The following is a 12,399-nucleotide window of genomic DNA, read 5'->3' on the forward strand; positions in this document are numbered from 1 at the left end:
CAGTTTCATAAACTGTCCGGGTGGATGGTCTCAGACGATCCCGCAGGTGAAGAAGCCGGATGTGGAGGTCCTGGGCTGGCGGGGTTACGATTGTGGTCTGCGATTGTGAGGCCGGTTGAATGTACTGCAAAATTCTCTAAAACAACGTTGGAGGCGGTTTATGGTAAAGAAATGGATGTTCCTGCAGTCAGCATGCCAATTGCACGCTCCCTCAATCTGTGGCATTGTGTTGTGACAAAACTGTACATTTTAGAGTGGCCTTTTATTGTCCCCAGTACAAGGTGCACCTGTGTAATGATCATGCTGTTTAATCAGGTTCTTGATATGCCACACCTGTCAGGTGGATGGATTTTCTTGGCAAATGAGAAATGCTCATTAACAGGGATGTAAACAAATTTGTACACAACATTTTAGAGGAATAAGCTTTTGTGCATATGGAACATTTCTGGGATATTTTATTTCAGCTCATGAAACATGGGACCAACACTTTTTGTTCAGTATATTTATCCCCAACAAGTGAGTAATTCAATGAAGAAGAGCCAAATGCAATTGGGTATCGGCAAGTGAACCATTATTTGGTCTGCCAACCCGAAACCAGATGCAATCCATCAGTCTTTACTCAGACAGCCACGGTATTGTGTTCCTCCTCATTAGCCTCTGTTTTTAATCAGTCTATTACTAGAGCGGAACAGGGCTGTCTCTTCTCCTCACTAACCTTTTGTTTTGCTTGATAATTCATTTATCATCAAACACAGCAGCGGAGACCGGGGTTATTACAAATCAGAGCCCACAGACGCTTATTTCCTGACAATGACTCCAGTTTATCAGAGGAACGAGCGTAAGTAGCCCTGTCAAGGACAGAGTGCCAGGCAGTCTCCAAAATGTTCATCTTAACAAAAATAACTCTTTGTCACTCCCCTCTAAACTTTGTCCTTATTGTGTGTGCAGCTCTTTCCTCTATCTGGTATGCTTGCGTAGACTTTCCTCTTTGTATTTAGAAAGCCAAGATGCTCCTTTGCCAGGAGAAATGCCCTACCTTGTTTTTAGCGATAGGCTTTGGTTACAAATCGGCATTATGAAGATATGGAGTTCTGCTGGGAGGTCATAAGAAGGAACACTAAGTCCTTGCTCCCTCTAAACTAGGTGGGTGTCTAGTGTGTTCAGCAGGGAGATAAGCTTGTCTAAGTCCCGTTTAGGGTAATGTAATTGTTGGGGCTTGCTCTGCATTGAAATATCAATGGCTCCCCCTCCGAAGCTGATGATAACATCCCCCAGGGCATGGCTCAGTCTCAGATTTTGTCGTGTGCTGCGAAAGATTATTAAATGGATTTTCATTTTCATGAGATTAGTCTTTTATTTTGTGAGGTTATTTTGTCATCTCTTAGTGTACGGGTGACGTTTCTGCAGGTGTTTCTGTCTGTGTGATTGCATTTGGTGTGCGAATACATTCGCTGTGCTCCCGCAACTTGTTGCAGGTACGGCAAGGAATGCTAAAAAGCGCATTTTTATTTGCAGGGTTCCAGATTAACGTTTTCCTGTGGTGGCAAACCTTTTTCAGTTGATGGCACCAGCCCATCGTTTGGTCACACCCAAAAAATGGTTTGTGGCGTCATGCAGTAGACATATTTGTAATCATCTTAAAGTGATTCACAATGCTTATTAAGAAGTGTAATAGACTACTGAGATGGTATGCAATATATACATTGTAACACCTAACATGTCCAAGCAGGAATGCATGATTCAAGATATTTTGATATGTAACCTAATCCAGTGATTGTCATGAATTTTGCGTTGACAATTAAGGTACAATTGTTATATTTTTGTCAAAATAGGGCTCCAGATGTTTTTTTTCAATAGAGATGAATTTGCCTTCATCTTTATGTGCACTAATATGACATATAGGCCTAATTCAGTTGGTGTCTGCTAAATGACTAAAATGTAAATGTGGTAATTCACCACATGAGGAAGTGGGAACTCTAGGGCCCAATACAAAAACAAAATCCCTGTTTTATTTTTCAGGTTTTCGCACTCAAAATAGGCATAAGATATTTAATAGGTAATGAGAAGGTTTTTGCGAAAGCCTTTCTCCATCTAGCAGAAGACAGTTCTCATTCGCATCGCTAACGGCTACAGTGGTAGACATATGTGCATCGTACACACACAGATGAGACGGGCATTCCCGTGTCGCTGCCTCTACAGAAAGTTGCAGGAAATACGAATCACTGCTCTATGATAATGGCACCGGAGGGGATTGCTGCCGTTTTACTGGCTCCTAACCAACTGCTATTTTGTGTTTTTTCGCATTGTTTGTAACTTATTTTGTACATAATGTTGCTGCTACCGTCTCTTATGACCAAAAAGAGCTTCTGGATATCAGAACAGCGATTACTCACCTCGAACTGGACAAAGATTGTTTCTTTAACCTTTTCACACGTGAGTTCCAAATATCTCTTAACGGTCGCCCCAGTTTGAGTTGTTTTATGCACGTGATGTCAAAATGCACTCACTGTTCCAAAATGTGATTGTTACGCAACAGGACAGTTAACACACGCTGCCTGCTAATTATCTATAGGCTATGTCTCAACAGTTGGAATTGAGGTGTGTTCCGCATCCTCATTAATTCATGTAGAAGAAGCCCATTTCAGTGTTGCGGACAATTTATGTTTGAGGCTTTACTGAGCCGGACAAACTTCTCTCTTCGAGGAGAGCCCAAGCACTTCCCTAGTGTTTCCGCAAATCAAGTTTGCAGACATTTGCGCAGTCTTGCACGAACTGGCACATTTTCTAGCTGGCATTTACAGTTTTATTCAAGTTTTCAAGTACTGGTGACAGCTAATGCATTCCGATTATTGCATAGATTGTAATGGACACCTGTGATGTGTGTAAAATACTTTTTTGAAGGTTGTGCGGATTATAATGAGCTAATGCTAAGATATTTGCCAGCTATGTGTGGCGCCATGTTTGTTGACATTATACAATGCATTCTGGGTGTCGCGTAAACATCTGTCAGACCAAAGATGTTATACTGAGGAAGGAATGGTTCTCTCATCTTTCTAGTAAACTTATGGAAGTGAATGATCCTAGATGACACACCCCCTTCAACATGCATACTGCAAACAGACCAAACTGTCTCCTCTTATCTTTGGTTGAAGCGAAAAACAAACATTGCGGCGCGCACAAACTAAACATTGTCGATTACTTTCGATTACTAGAAAGTGTTTTACTCAATTATTTTGATCAATGGTGAGCTGACCCGTGATGTGATGAATTATAAATAGTAATTGCTATTAGCTAATTCATATTGTGGTTTCTGTCAGCCGAGAGTTCTCTAAATATGACCTCTTGTGTTACGTCAATCTTTCGTCAGTTAGCGCTAGGACTAATGTAGCCTACATTTTCCGATTTGGATGATTGTGTATGCTGTCGCTACTTCTGTGAATGTCTGAACATTGCATAAAAAAAATTAACTGCTCACATTGAGGACATAACTTTGTAAGGACTGTGTTTGTAAAACAAATCTATGTGGCTAGCTCAAATGCTGACTGTTCCGTCAATCGAAACTGGATGTTCTAAATAAGCGTTCTAATCAAACCGGTTTGATCGTACGCTGCAGGGACCACTGTAGAAGGATCACACCCGTTTGTTGGTACGTGTGAAAAGGTTAATGAGTCTGACGCAAAGGATATACTGCTTCTCTGAGACCAGGCCCAAATTCCCATCATTCGTGTGAAGAAAAGACGGAAATACAGGGGGCGGGGATCGGGGTGCCTTGTGAGAATTCGTTGGCGAGTGGGTAACATTTTACATTTTTGTCATTTAGCAGACGCTCTTATCCAGAGCGACTTACAGTTAGTGAGTGCATACATAAAAAAAAAAAATGTCATACTGGCCCCCCGTGGGAATCGAACCCACAACCCTGGCGTTGCAAACGCCATGCTCTACCAACTGAGCAACATCCCTGCCGGCCATTCCCTCCCCTACCCTGGACGACGCTGGGCAAATTGTGTGCCGCCCCATGGGTCTCCCGGTCGCGGCCGGCTACGACAGAGCCTGGATTCGAACCAGGATCTCTAGTGGCACAGACCACTGTGCCATCTCTAGACCACTGCGCCACTCGGGAGACCCGCCTCTACCATCCTTTTTATTGGCCAATGTGCAATCACTGGAGAATAAACTGGATGATCTCCATTCGAGACTATCCTACCAACGGGATATTAACTGTCATATAAATCTTATGTTTCACCGAGTCGTGGCTGAACGATGACACAGATAATATACAGTTGGCTGGGTTTTCGTGCATCGGCAGGACAGAACAGCTACGTCTGGTAAGACGAGGGGGGGGGTGGTGGCTGTCAATAACAGCTGGTGCGCGATGTCTAAGGAAGTCTCGAGGTATTGCTCGCCTGAGGTAGAGTACCTCATGATAAGCTGTAAACCACACTATCTAACAAGAATGTATCTATATTTTTCATAGCCGTCTAATTACCACCACAAACTGACGCTGGCACTAAGACCACGCTCAACGAGCTGTATAAGGCCATGAGCAAACAACAAAATGCTCCTCCAGAAGCGGCGCACCTAGTGGCCGGGGACTTTAATGCAGGCAAACTTAAATCCGTTTCACCTAATTTCTACCAGCGTGTCACAACCAGAGGAAAACAACTCTAAACCACCTTTACTTCACACACAGAGATGTATACAAAGCTCTCCCTCCATTTGGCAAATCTGACCATAATTATATTCTCCTGATTCCTGCTTACAAGCAAAAACTAATGCAGGGAGTACCAGTGACTCGCTCAATACAGAAGTGGTCAGATGACGCGGATGCTACACTACAGGACTGTTTTGCTAGCACATACTGGAATATGTTCCGCAATTCATCCAATGGCATTGAGGAGTATTCCACCTCAGTCACCGGCTTCATCAATAAGTGCATTGACGACGTCATCCCCACAGTGACCGTACGTGCGTATCCCAACCAGAAGCCATGGACTATAGGCAACATCCGCACCGAGCTAAAGGCTAGAGCTGCTGCTTTCAAGGAGCGGAACACTAATCCGGACGCTTATAAGAAATCCCGCTATGCCCTCAGACGAACCATCAAACAGGCAAAGCGTCAATACAGGACTAAGATTGAATTCTACTACACCAGCTCTGACGCTCGTCAGATGTGGCAGGGCTTGCAAACTATTATGGACTACAAAGGGAAACCCAGCCGCGAGCTGCCCAGTGACACGAGCCTACCAGACGGGCTAAATGCCTTTTTATGCTCGCTTCGAGGCAAGAAACAATGAAGCATGCATGAGAGCACCAGCGATGACAATGATGAGACAGAGTATAGGGAGGAGGTCAAAGACCTGGCAGTGTGGTGCCAGGACAACAACCTCTCCCTCAATGTGAGGAAGACAAAGGAGCTGATCGTGGACTACAGGAAAAGGAGGGGCGAACACACCCCCATTCGCATCGACGGGGCTGTAGTGGAGCAGGTTGAGAGCTTCAAGTTCCTTGGTGTCCACATCACCAACAAACTATCATGGTCCAAACACACCAAGACAGTCGTGAAGAGGGCACGACAACACCTTTTCCCCCTCAGGAGACTGAAAGGATTTGGCATGGGTCCCCAGATCCTCAAAGTTTAACTGCTGCACCATCGAGAGCATCCTGACCGGTTGCATCACCGCCTGGTATGGCAACTGCTCGGCATCCGACCATAAGGCGCTGCAGAGGGTAGTGCGTACGGCCCAGTACATCATTAGGGCCAAGCTTCCTGCCATCCAGGACCTCTATATTAGGCGGTGTCAGAGGAGAGGCCCAAAAAATTGTCAAAAGACTCCAGTCACCCAAGTCGCAGACTGTTATCTCTGCTACTGCACGGCAAGCGGTACCGGAGCGCCAAGTCTAGGTCCAAAAGGATCCTTAACAGCTTCTACCCCCAAGCCATGAGATTAGTCAAATGGCCACCCGGACTATCTACATTGAATTGTTTTTACACTGCTGCTACTTGCTGTTTATTATCTATGCATAGTCACTTTACCCCTACCTACATGTACAAATTACCTCGACCAACCTGAACCCCTGCACATTGTCTCGGTACTGGTAACCCCTGTATATAGCCTCGTTATTGTTACTTTTTATTTTATTTTTTACTTTATTTAGTAAATATTTTCTTAACTTTTCATTTAACTGCATTGTTGGTTAAGGGCTTGTAAGTAAGCATTTCACGGTAAGGTCTACACCTGTTGTTTTCGGCACTTTTTTATTTAATACCGTTTTATTTGATATATTCTGTTCATGTCTTATTATAAACTTGGGCAAATTAATTAATTTTCTAAATGATTTCTATACATTTAATTGACTTCCTACCAAGTTCAATAAGACCCAATGAGGCGTAGTGCACTCGCAATGGGCGATGCGCAGCTCCGTATCTCAAAGCCATATTAGATATGTCAATTGTAATACAGTATGAACTGCGGCAGGGAAGACACTTTCATTACTGGAATGATGAGAATAATGCACTTTACTGTTTGACCAAATCATCGTTTTATCCGCCTAAAAAAACAAGATGTTTTGATTGGAGGTGACCAGGTGGAATGTACAGCTCGCACCAGTGTGACCAAGTAAGAATAACTTGCACAGCCAAATCAAAGGGTCGCAAAATACGACTATATGGTCGCAGCCTAGAGCCCTGATTTGTTCACCCATTTGAGAGTCCCACATAGCTGCACTGCAGCAGGAGTTCTTTGGAGGCTTCAGTATGAAGGCGAAGTAAAGCTTACAGGGAAATAATCATTCATTTAAGGGTAGTCTGTTATCCCCTTCGGTTGAACTTGGGCTGCCATGGCTTCGCGGTACATGTTATGATCTGTTTGGAGTCAAGGGAGACTAACTTGTTCTACAGGCAAATTGCCAGCGGCCCAGAAAAAAAACGTTGAGGCATAGGACTTGTTGACATATTGTACTCGAGGAAATGTTTGCATACCATATAGATACTCTACCCCAGGGGACCCTCAGCCATTCCATGTACACTACATGATCAAAAGTATGTGGACATCTGCTCGTCGAACATCTCATTCCAAAATCATGGACATTAATATGGAGTTGGTCCCCCCTACTTTGCTGCTATAACAGCCTCCACTCTTCTGGGAAGGCTTTCCACTAGCTGTTGGAACATTGCTGCAAGGACTTGATTCCATTCAGCCAAAAGATAATTAGTGAGGTTGGGCACTGATGTTGGGCAATTAGATAGATGATGTGCAAATAGAGATACTGGGGTGCAAATTAGCAAAATAAATAACAATGTAAATAACAATATGGGGATGAGGTAGTTGGGTGGGCTAATTACAGATGGACTGTGTACAGGTGCAGTGATCAGTAAGCTGCTCTGACAACTGATGCTTAAAGTTAGTGAGGGAGATAAGTGTCTCCAGCTTCAGAGATTTTTGCAGTTCGTTCCAATCATTTGCAGCAGAGAACTGGAAGGAATGGCGGCCAAAGGAGGTGTTGGCTTTGGGGATGACCAGTGAGATATACTACGGGTGGGTGTTGCTATGGTGACAATGATCTAAGATAAGGCAGGGATTTGCCTAGAAGTGATTTATAGATGACCTGGAGCCAGTGGGTTTGGCGACGAATATGTAGTGAGGGCCAGCCAACGAGAGCGTACAGGTCACAATGGTGGGTAGTATATGGGGATTTGGTGACAAAACGGATGGCACTGTGATAGACTACATCCAATTTGCGGAGTAGAGTGTTGGAAGCTATTTTGTAAATGACATCGCCAAAGTCAAGGATCGGTAGGATAGTCAGTTTTACGAGGGCATGTTTAGCAGCATGAGTGAAGGAGGCTTTGTTGCGAAATAGGAAGCCGATTCTAGATTTAACATACTTTTGTGTGTGTGTGTGTGTTTTGCCTATTCAAGAGCTAGCACACCTGATTCAACTTGTCAACTAATCATCAAGCCCTTGAATAGGGTTGTGACTAGATGGATATAGCTATGACCGGAAAAAAACTTTTCATAGCTAAAATGCTCTCCTAACCTGCTAACCCTAACACCTTTCCTAATGTTAGCCTTTTTTCTCCTAACCTGCTACGTTAATTCTCCTAACCTCCTACGAAAAAGTTACTTCCGGTCGTAGCTGTATGCCATCTAGTCAAAACCCTTGAATAGGTGAATCAGGTGAGCTAGTTCAGGGCTACAACTAAATTGTGAAACGTCTGGGGGGTCCCAGAGGAGAGGTTTGAAAACCACTGCTCTACCCCAGTCCTCCTTTTTGAAAAAGAAAAACAGGGTAGCTCATACTCAAGTACATGTCTATGAGAGCTACGAGAGAAAGGGAGGTCACATTGGTGCCGCTGTTCCTGGATTTGACCAGAATTCCTGTCTTTATTTCACAAGGGTGGAGGCTCTTGTATTTTGGGGTATAGTAATTGATTTCATGCTGGTAATTCACTGCCCGAGGAGTCTGGCTCTGAGCACAGGAAACGGACTGCAAACCAGCAAGTAGAAGAGGGTCATGTAAGGTATCTTGTGCTCCAAACTGTAAACGCACTAGACAGGCTGTGTATTCATAGTACACAATGGCTTCATTGCACTTATTACATAATTGTTTATAGCTGTGTGCAATTATGATAGTTGCGCAAGGTTTTGTCCCCCCTGTCTTGCACTGTTCAATGTTTCCCATATTATTTATTCAATGTCCTCATTGCCCAAAGAACTCTGGCATCAAGTGTTTTCATTTCAATTTGATTTCAGTTCCCCATCCTCGGATGCAGCTGTGGGACCCACGGCTAAGAATAGCAAGTAGGGGAAACCCTGTTGTTGCCCCAGGTGTATTTGAATGTTTTTCTCTCAAGTTGCTGCCTCTGGTCTCCAGTTTTCATTGGGTGTCAGGGTTGTCATTGACCCTGGCCGTGGGAAAGCGCATTGCCAGCTGGCATTTGAAACCGACTGGTAAATGCTTGAATTGTGTCCCAGGATGACCCCCCTCCAGGAAAGGGTCACACTGCCTTCCTGTGGCACCATGGCCCTCCCTGACCCCTGATTGGCCCTCCCCAATCAGAGCAGCTCTGTGGATGACCTTTGAACTCCCCACGGCATCTGTTGCCTGTTGACCTCGGTGGAAGAACAGCTAGAGGAAATAACGTGATGGCGTCCCAGACGGCAGGCAATCCTCCACATGCAGACGTCAAGCCAAGCTCTCTTCCTTTCGTCCTCCATAAAATACCTTTGATTTGAAGCAACAGTATAACTTCCCCCTTTTTCTCCAATGGCCTTGCCTGGTTTGGGGTGTTTTTCAACTCTGCAGAGAAATTGACGGCTGTCTTTTGAAAGGGGCTTGTGGAAACTGCCTAGTGCAACGGTCACCCATCGAACTGAGAAATGTCTTGTGCCGATATTCATGTTTGATATAGTGCGTGTCTGTGTGTGTGCACTCACTGACTGGTCAGCACTTAACTTATTACAGACCTATGTCACGAATGTATAAGAACTATCTCATCAGTCCAAATGTCACTAGATGGGTTACAGCAGTTACAGTTAAGGGGTTTGTAATGAATGTATCACATGCATCCATTCCACCAGACGCTGTAGAAAATGACAGTGGAAAAAGCTGTACCACCAGGGTTTACTCCCTCTTAGGTCATTGACGTGTTCCTCTGTAGGGGTCCTGAGGTGCAGGGTTGGTTCCCCACATGAGGCACTTTGTGGGGGTCAGCCAAGCATTGCGCTGTCTCTCTCTTATGGAACTCTGCTCACCTTGATTGGAGCCAGGTGTTTGACGCAGAGAGGGCGGGGGCGGCTTTGAGTTAACTGTGGTGGACCAGCGGTGGACTGAAATGTCTTGTGGGAAGGGCACTATTAAAGCAAAACATGCCCTTACTGAAATTAGGACGCTGTTGTTCATTTGGAAAATTAAATCCGTCCCTGCAATTATATTGTTGCTGTTGGCCATAATTATGAAGCCGGTGAAAAGCAATAGCTGACTCACTGCAGTTGCACGCTGGTATGGTTGTAGTTAGTGTGATCATGGCCGGATTAATGCAGGGGCTTATAGGCGCTGAAGCTCCTGGGTACAGGCTCAAGAGGCAAAAAAAATAAACTACCCCCCCCCCCATAAAAAAGGAAATATATATATATACAGTGGGGAAAAAAAGTATTTAGTCAGTCACCAATTGTGCAAGTTCTCCCACTTAAAAAGATGAGAGAGGCCTGTAATTTTCATCATAGGTACACGTCAACTATGACAGACAAAATGAGAAAAAAAAATCCAGAAGATCACATTGTAGGATTTTTAATGAATTTATTTGCAAATTATGGTGGAAAATAAGTATTTGGTCACCTACAAACAAGCAAGATTTCTGGCTCTCACAGACCTGTAACTTCTTCTTTAAGAGGCTCCTCTGTCCTCCAGTCGTTACCTGTATTAATGGCACCTGTTTGAACTTGTTATCAGTATAAAAGACACCTGTCCACAACCTCAAACAGTCACACTCCAAACTCCACTATGGCCAAGACCAAAGAGCTGTCAAAGGACACCAGGAACAAAATTGTAGACCTGCACCAGGCTGGGAAGACAGAATCTGCAACAGGTAAGCAGCTTGGTTTGAAGAAATCAACTGTGGGAGCAAATATTAGGAAATGGAAGACATACAAGACCACTGATAATCTCCCTCGATCTGGGGCTCCACGCAAAATCTCACCCCGTGGGGTCAAAATGATCACAAGAACGGTGAGCAAAAATCCCAGAACCACACGGGGGGACCTAGTGAATGACCTGCAGAGAGCTGGGACCAAAGTAACAAAGCCTACCATCAGTAACACACTACGCCGCCAGGGGCTCAAATCCTGCAATGCCAGATGTGTCCCCCTGCTTAAGCCAGTACATGTCCAGGCCCGTCTGAAGTTTGCTAGAGTACATCCAGAAGAGGATTGGGAGAATGTCATATGGTCAGATGAAACCAAAATATAACTTTTTGGTAAAAACTCAACTCGTCGTGTTTGGAGGACATAGAATGCTGAGTTGCATCCAAAGAACACCATACCTACTGTGAAGCATGGGGGTGGAAACATCATGCTTTGGGGCTGTTTTTCTGCAAAGGGACCAGGACGACTGATCCGTGTAAAGGAAAGAATGAATGGGGCCATGTATCGTGAGATTTTGAGTGAAAACCTCCTTCCATCAGCAAGGGCATTGAAGATGAAACGTGGCTGGGTCTTTCAGCATGACAATGATCCCAAACACACCGCCCGGGCAACGAAGGAGTGGCTTCGTAAGAAGCATTTCAAGGTCCTGGAGTGGCCTAGCCAGTCTCCAGATCTCAACCCCATAGAAAATCTTTGGAGGGGAGTTGAAAGTCCGTGTTGCCCAGCGACAGCCCCAAAACATCACTGCTCTAGAGGAGATCTGCATGGAGGAATGGGCCAAAATACCAGCAACAGTGTGTGAAAACCTTGTGAAGACTTACAGAAAACGTTTGACCTGTGTCATTGCCAACAAAGGGTATATAACAAAGTATTGAGAAACTTTTGTTATTGACCAAATACTTATTTTCCACCATAATATGCAAATAAATTCATTAAAAATCCTACAATGTGATTTTCTGGATTTTCTTTTCTCATTTTGTCTGTCATATTTGACGTGTACCTATGATGAAAATTACAGGCCTCTCTCATCTTTTTAAGTGGGAGAACTTGCACAATTGGTGGCTGACTAAATACTTTTTTTCCCCACTGTATATGTATATATATATATATACAGTATAAAATGTTTAGTGTGTGTATATATACAGTACCAGTCAAACGTTTGGACACACCTACTCATTCAAGGGTTTCTTTATTTTGACTATTTTCTACATTTTAGAATAATAGTGAAGACATCAAAACTATGAAATAACACATGGAATCATGTAGTAACCAAAAAACAAATACAAATATATTTTAGATTCTTCAAAGTAGCCACCCTTTGTTTTGACAGCTTTGTACACTCTTGGCATTCGCTCAACCAGCTTCACCTGGAATGCTTTTCCAACAGTCTTGGAGTTCCCACATATGCTGAGCACTTGTTGGCTGCATTTCCTTCACTCTGCAGTCCAACTCATCCCAAACCATCTCAATTGGGTTGAGTTCGGGTGATTGTGGAGGCCAGGTCATCTGATGCAGCACTCAATCACTCTCCTTCTTGGTCAAATAGCCCTTACACAGCCTGGAGGTGTGTTTGGTCATTGTCTTGTTGAAAAACGAATGATAGTCCCATTAAGCCCAAACCAGAAGGGATGGCGTATCGCTGCAGAATGCTGTGGTAACCATGCTGATTAAGTGTGCCTTGAATTCTAAATAAATCACTGACGGTGTCACCAGCAAAGCAACCCCACACCATCACATCTCCTCCTCCATGCTTCAT

General features: G+C 44.1%; 1 protein-coding gene across 1 annotated transcript in view; it reads left to right on the forward strand.

The window, feature by feature from the left end:
• The window catches only part of LOC121541411 (LIM domain transcription factor LMO4-B), a 30,595-nt gene that overhangs the window by 1,546 nt on the left and 16,650 nt on the right, over nt 1-12,399 (forward strand). The window lies entirely within an intron of this gene.

This window comes from Coregonus clupeaformis, chromosome 27 (genome assembly GCF_020615455.1).
Source record: "Coregonus clupeaformis isolate EN_2021a chromosome 27, ASM2061545v1, whole genome shotgun sequence".
Taxonomy (NCBI): Eukaryota; Metazoa; Chordata; class Actinopteri; order Salmoniformes; family Salmonidae; genus Coregonus; species Coregonus clupeaformis.